Here is a 7322-nt window from a genome sequence, read left to right on the forward strand (position 1 = left end):
GTCTTTAAATTTATGAGGGACCTACCTACAAAGTTTTGAAATTTATCACGGACATACCTGCAAAGTTTTTAAATTTATCAGGAACCTACTTGCAAAGTTTTTAAATTTCTCACAAACTTACGTGCAAAATTTTTAAATTTATTAGGGACCTACCTGCAAAGTTTTTAAATTTATTAAGGACCAAGCTACAAAGTTTTTAAATTCATCATGATCTAATTGCAAAATTTGTAAATGTATCAGGGACCTAAGTGCAAAGTTTATAAATTTATAAGGGACTTCATAACAAAGTTTCTAAATTTATCAATGATTTAATTGAATTTTTTTTAATTTATCATGGATTTACAAACAAAGTTTTTAAATTTATCAAACTTCGACCTACATGCAAAGTTTATAAATGGACGTAACTGCAAAGTTTGTACAAATATTAGGGACCTAACCGCAAAGTTTTTAAATTTATCGGAGACCTATATGTAAAGTTTTTAAATTAATAAGGAACCTCTCTATAAAGTTTCTAAATTTATAAGGATCTAATTGAAATCTTTTAAATTTATCAGGGACCTACCTACAAAGATTTTAAATTTCTCAATGACCTACCTACAAAGTTTTTAAATTTATTAGGGACCTACCTGTAAAGTTTTTAAATTTATTAAGGACCTAGCTACAACAATTTTAAATTTTGCAAGGACCTAACAACAAAGTTTTTGAATTTATCGAGGATCTAAGTGCAAAGCTCATTACAAAGTTTCAAAATTTATCATGGATCTAATTGAAATTTTATAAATTTATTAGAGACTTACATGCACAGTTTTCTAAATTTATCAGGGTACATCCTACAAAGTTTTTAAATTTATTAGGACCTACCTGTAAAATTTTTAAATTGATCATATCAAGAACATGCAAAGTTTTTTAATTTATCAGAGACTAACTTACAAAGTTTTTAAACTTATCAGGAACATACTTGCAAGGTTTTTAAATTTATCATGGACCTACCCGAAAACTTTTTAAATTTATCAAGGACCTACCCGGAATTTTTTGAAATTTATTAGGGACCTAATTGTAAAGTTGTTAAATTTATCATGGTCTTTCATGCAGAGTTGTTAAATCTGTAAAGTTGTTAAATTTATCAAGGACCTACCTGCAAACTTTTAAAATTTATCAGGAACGCATATGCAAAATTTATAAATTTATCAAGGACCTACATGCAAGATTTTTAAGTTTATCAAGGACCTGGACAATTTTAAATTTATCAAGGACACATCTGCAAAGTTTTAAAATTTATCAGGGATCTACCTACAAAGTTTTTAAATTTATCAGACACCTAATTGAAAAGTTTTTTAATTTATCATATTAGGAACCTAACTGCAAAAGTTTTTTAATTTATCAGGGACCAACCTACAAAATTTTAAACTTATTAAGGACCTACTTGCAATAGCAAGGACCTACCAACAAACTTTTTAAATTTATCAAGGACCTACCCGAAAAAGTTTTTAAAGTTATCTAGAACCTAAATGCAAAGTTGTTAAATTTAGCATGGTCTTACCTGCAAAGCTGTTAAATTTATCAGAGACCAACCTGCAAAGTTTTTAAATTTATCACGAACCTAACTACTAAATTTTACATTTAGTAGGGACCTACCTGCAAAGTTTTTAAATTTATCAAGGATATAAAGAAAGTTTTTAAGTTTATTAGGGACTTACCTTCAAAGTGTTTAAATTTATCAAGGATCTAACTGGAAAGTTTCTAAATTTATCAATAACCTAACTATAAAGTTTCTAAACTTAACAAGGACCTAATTAAAAATTTTTAAATTTATCACGAACTAATTAAAAATTTTGAAATTTATCAGGGACCTACCTGCAAAGTTTTTAATTTATGAGGGACATACATGTAAAGTCTTTAAATTTATGAAGGACCTACCTGCAAAGATTTTAAATTTATCAATCACATACTTACAAAGTTTTAAAATTTATAAGGCATTTACCCCTGCAAAGTTTTTAAATTTATCTGTGATCTATCTACAAAGCTTTTAAATCTATTAGGGTCTTGCGGTAAAGTTTTTAAATTTATCAGGACCTACCTATAAAGTTTTTAAGTTTTCAGGACCTAACTGCAAAGTTTTTTAAATTTATCAGGGACGTACCCGTAAAATTTTAAAATTTATCAGGATCTACCGGCCAAATTTTTAAATTTATGAAGTATATAAACAAAGATTTTAAATTTTTCAAGGACCTACCTGCAAAGATTTTAAATTTATCAATCACATACTTACAAAGTTTTAAAATTTATAAGGCATTTACCCCTGCAAAGTTTTTAAATTTATCTGTGATCTATCTACAAAGCTTTTAAATCTATTAGGGTCTTGCGGTAAAGTTTTTAAATTTATCAGGACCTACCTATAAAGTTTTTAAGTTTTCAGGACCTAACTGCAAAGTTTTTTAAATTTATCAGGGACGTACCCGTAAAATTTTAAAATTTATCAGGATCTACCGGCCAAATTTTTAAATTTATGAAGTATATAAACAAAGATTTTAAATTTTTCAAGGACCTACTTGAAATGTTTTTAAATTGATCAGGACCTGACTCTATAATTTTTTTTAATTTATGAAGGACCTAAGTGCAAAGTTTTTAAATTTATAAGAGTCCTCAATACAGTGTTTCAAAATTTAGCAAGGATCTAATTGAAAATGTATCATGGACTTACATATAAAGTTTTTAAATTTATCAGGAACCTACGTGCAAAATTTTAAATTTATTATGGACCTACTAGAAAGTTTTTTATATTTATTATGAACCTAACTACAAAGTTTTGAAAGATATCAAGGACCCAACTGAAACGTTTCTAAATTTATTAGGGACCTAATTACAAAGTTTCTAAATTTATCAGGAACCTAGTTGACAATTCTTAAAATTATCATTTACTAATTGAAAATTTTTAAATTTATCAAGGACCTACTTGTAAAGTTTTTAAATCTTTCAAGGACCTACTTGCAAAGTTTTTAAATTTATAAGGGACCTATCTACAAATTTTTAAATTTATAAAGGACTTACATGCAAAGTTTTTAAGTTTTCAAGGACCTACCTGCAAAATTTTAAAATTTATCACGGACGTACCTGTAAAGTTTTTAAATTTATCAGGGACTTACTTAAAAAGTTTCTAAATTTAGTAGTGACCTAAATGCAGAACTTTTAAAGTTACCCAGGACCAACCTACAAAGTTTTTCAATGTATCAGGGATCTAACCAAAAAAAATTTTAAATTTTTAAGGGACCTACTTGCAAAGTTTTTAAAATATCAGGGATCTACCTGAAATTTTTTTAAATTTATCAAAGACTTACATGCAAAGTTTTTAAGTTTTCAGGGACCTAATGGGAAAATTTTAAAATTTATCAGAGGGACGTACCTGCAAAGTTTTTAAATTTAACAGAGACCTATCTGCAAAGTTTCTAAATTTATTAGAGACCTAAATGCATAGCTTTTTTAAAGTTATCATATCAAGAGCGTAACTACAAAGTTTTTAAGATTATCAAGGACCAACCTACGAAGTTTTTAAACTTATGAGGGACCTACCTGCAAAGTTTTTAAGATTATCAAGGACCAACCTATGAAGTTTTTAAACTTATCAGAGACATACCTGCAAAGTTTTTAAATTTATCAAAGACTTACATACATAGCTTTTAAATTTATTGGGGATCTACTTGCAAAATTTTTAAATTTATCCGAGACAAACTGCAAAATTTTAAAATTTATGAGGGACCTAACTACAAAGTTTTTAAATTTATCAAGGATATAAATAAAGCTTTTAAATTTATCAAGGACATACTCGTAAAGTTTTTAAATTCATCAGGGATCTAAGTGCAAAATTTATAAATTTATTAGGGACATAACTACAAAGTTTCTAAATTTCTTTGGGGCCTGTTCTTGCCAACGTCGGTTCGATTTCAAACTGATTAGGTGTCTAGCAAGAGCAAAAACTTGCTAATCGGTGTCGACAAGAACAAGACCTAATTGAAATTTTTTAAATTTATCATGAACTAATTAAAAATTTTAAATTTATCATGGAACTATCTTCAAAGTTTTTAAATTTATGAGGGACCTACCTGAAAAAATCTTAACTTTACCAGGGATCTACCTCCAAAGTTTTTAAATTTATCATGGACTTACATGCAAAGTTTTTGAGTGTATTAGGGATATTCCTGCAAAATTTTCAAATTTATAAGGACGTACCTGCAAAGTTTTAAAATTTATCAGGGACCTACCTACAAAACTTTTAAATTTCTCAGGGACCTACCTGCAAAATTTTTAAATTTACCAGGGACATACCTGCAAAGTTTCTAAATTTATTAGGGACCTACTTGCAAAGTTTTTAAATTCATCAGGAACCTACCGACAAAGTTTGTAAATTTATCAAGGACTTACATGTATAGTTTTTAAGTTTATCAAGGACCTTCCTGTAAAAATTGTAAATTTATCAAGAACACACATACAATGTTCTAAAATTTATGAGGGGTCTTCCTACAAATTTCTAAATTTATCAGGGATCTAAATGCAAAGCTTTTAAATTTATCATATCAAGAAAATTAACTCCAAAGGTTTTAAATCTATAAGGCCCCAATTTACTAAGTTTTTTAAATTTATCATGGACATACCTGCAAAGCTTTTAAATTTATCAGGGACCTACCTAAAGAGTTTTAAAATTTATCAAGACGTACATACAAAGTTTTTAAATTTATCAGTGACCTACCTACAAAGTTTTTTAACTTATCAGGTACGTAACAACAAAGTTTTTAAATTTTGCAGGGACCTACCTGTAAAGTTTTTAAAATATCAAGGATTTACCTGAAAAAATTTTAAATTTATCAAGAACTTGATGCAAAGTTTTTAAGTTTGTAGGGACCTACTTGGAAAATCTTAAAATTTATCAAGACGTACCTGCAAAAAATTTTAAATTTATCAGGGACCTACCTGCAAAGTTTCTAAATTTATTAGAGACCTAAATGTAGAGCTTTTTTAAAGTTATCATATAAGGAACGTAAGTGCAAATTTTTTTAAATTATGAAGGACCAACCTACAAAGTTTTTAAACTTATTAGGGACCAACCTGCAAAGATTTTAAATTTATCAAAGACTTACATACATAGCTTTTAAATTTATCAGGGATCTACCTGTAAAATTTTTAAATTTATCCGGGACAAACTGCAAAAGTTTAAAATTTATGAGAGACCTACCTGCAAAGTTTGTAAATTTATCAAGGACCTACCTGCAAAACTTTTAAATTTCTCAGGGACGTACCTGCAAAGTTTCTAAATTTATTAGGGACCTACCTGCAAAGTTTTTAAATTCATCAGGGACCTACATGCAAAGTTTGTAAATTTATCATGGACTTCCATGCAAAGTTTTTGAGTGTATTAGGGACCTTCCTGCAAAATTTTTAAATATATAAGGACGTACCTGCAAAGTTTTACAATTTCTCAGGGACCTACCTGCAAAATTTCTAAATATCTCAGGGACCTACAAACAAAGTTTTTAAATTTATCAGGGACCTATCGTCAAAGTTTCAAAACTTATTAGGGACCTACTTGCAAAGTTTTTAAATTCATTAAGGACCTACCTGCAAAGTTTGTAAATTTATCAAGGACTTACATGTAAAGTTTTTAAGTTTATCAAGGACCTACCCGCAAAAATTTTAAAATTATCAAGGACGCACATACAATGTTTTAAAATTTATGAGGGGTCTACCTGCAAAGTTTCTAAATTTATCAGGAATCTAAATGCAAAACTTTTAGATTTATCATAACAGGAAAATAACTCCAAAAGTTTTAAATTTATAAGGCACCAATTTACGAAGTTTTTAAATTTATCAGGGACATATCTGCAAGGTTTTTAAATTTATCAGGGACCTGTCCACAAACTTTTTAAATTTATCATGGACCTATTCAGTTTTTTTTTGTTTTAAATTTATTAGGGACCTAGCTGAAAAGTTGTTAAATTTGTCAAGGTCTCTCCTGCAAAGCTTTTAAGTTTATCAAGTATCTGAAAAGTTTTTAAATTTATTTAGGACGTACCTACAAAGTTTTTAAATTTATCAGTGACCTACCTACAAAGTTTTTTAACTTATCAAGGACCTAACAATAAAGTTTTCAAATTTTTTAGGGACCTACCTGCAAAGTTTTTAAAATATCAGGGATGTACCTGAAAGATTTTTAAATTTATCAAGAACTTACATGCAAAGTTTTTAAATTTTCAGGGACCTACTTGCAAAATTTTGAAATTTATCAAGACGTACCTGCAAAGTTTTTAAATTTATCAGGGACCTATCTGCAAAGTTTCTAAATTTAGTATAGACCTAAATGCACTTCTTGTTTAAAGTTATCATATCAAGAACGTAACTCCAAAGTTTTTAAAATTTTCAAGGACCAACCTACAAAGTTTTTAAACTTATCAGGACCTACTTCCAAAATTTTTAAATTTATCAAAGACTTACATACATAGCTTTTAAATTTATCAAGGATCTACCTACAAATTTTTTAAATTTATCTGGGTAAAACTGCAAAATTTTAAAATTTATGAGGGACCTACCTGCAAAGTTTGTAAATTTATCAGGGACCTACCTGCAAAACTTTTAAATTTCTCAGGGACCTACCTGCAAAGTTTTTAAATTTACTAGGGACCTACCTGCAAAGTTTCTAAATTTATTAAGGACCTACTTGCAAAGTTTTTAAATTCATCAAGGACCTACCTGCAAAGTTTGTAAATTTTTCATGGACTTACATGCAAAGTTTTTGAGTGTATTAGGGACCTTCCTGCAAATTTTTTAAATTTATAAGAATGTACCTGCAAAATTTTAAAATTTATCAGGGACCTACCTGCAAAGTTTCAAAATTTATTAGGAACCTACTTGTAAAGTTTTTAAATTCATCAGGAACCTATCTGCAAAATTTGTAAATTTATCAAAGACTTACATGTAAAGTTTTTAAGTTTATCAAGGACCTTATTGCAAAAATTTTAAATTTATCAAGAACGCACATACAATGTTTTAAAATTTATGAGGGTTGTACCTGCAAAGTTTCTAAATTTATTATAGATCTAAATGCAAAACTTTTAGATTTATCATATGAGGAACTTAACTCTAAAGTTTTAAAATTTATAAGGCACCAACTTACAAAGTTTTTAATCTCATCAGGGACATACTTACAAGGTTTTATACCAAGGACTTGTCCACAAACTTTTTAAATTTATCATAGACCTATTCGTTTTTTTTTAATTTATTAGAGACCTAGCTGAATAAGGTCTTGCCTGCAAAACTTTTAAGTTTATCAGGGATCT

The sequence above is a fragment of the Vigna unguiculata genome, chromosome 7, assembly GCF_037176805.1.
Source record: "Vigna unguiculata cultivar grain cowpea cultivar isolate G323 ecotype 2 chromosome 7, ASM3717680v1, whole genome shotgun sequence".
NCBI classification, from domain to species: domain Eukaryota; kingdom Viridiplantae; phylum Streptophyta; class Magnoliopsida; order Fabales; family Fabaceae; genus Vigna; species Vigna unguiculata.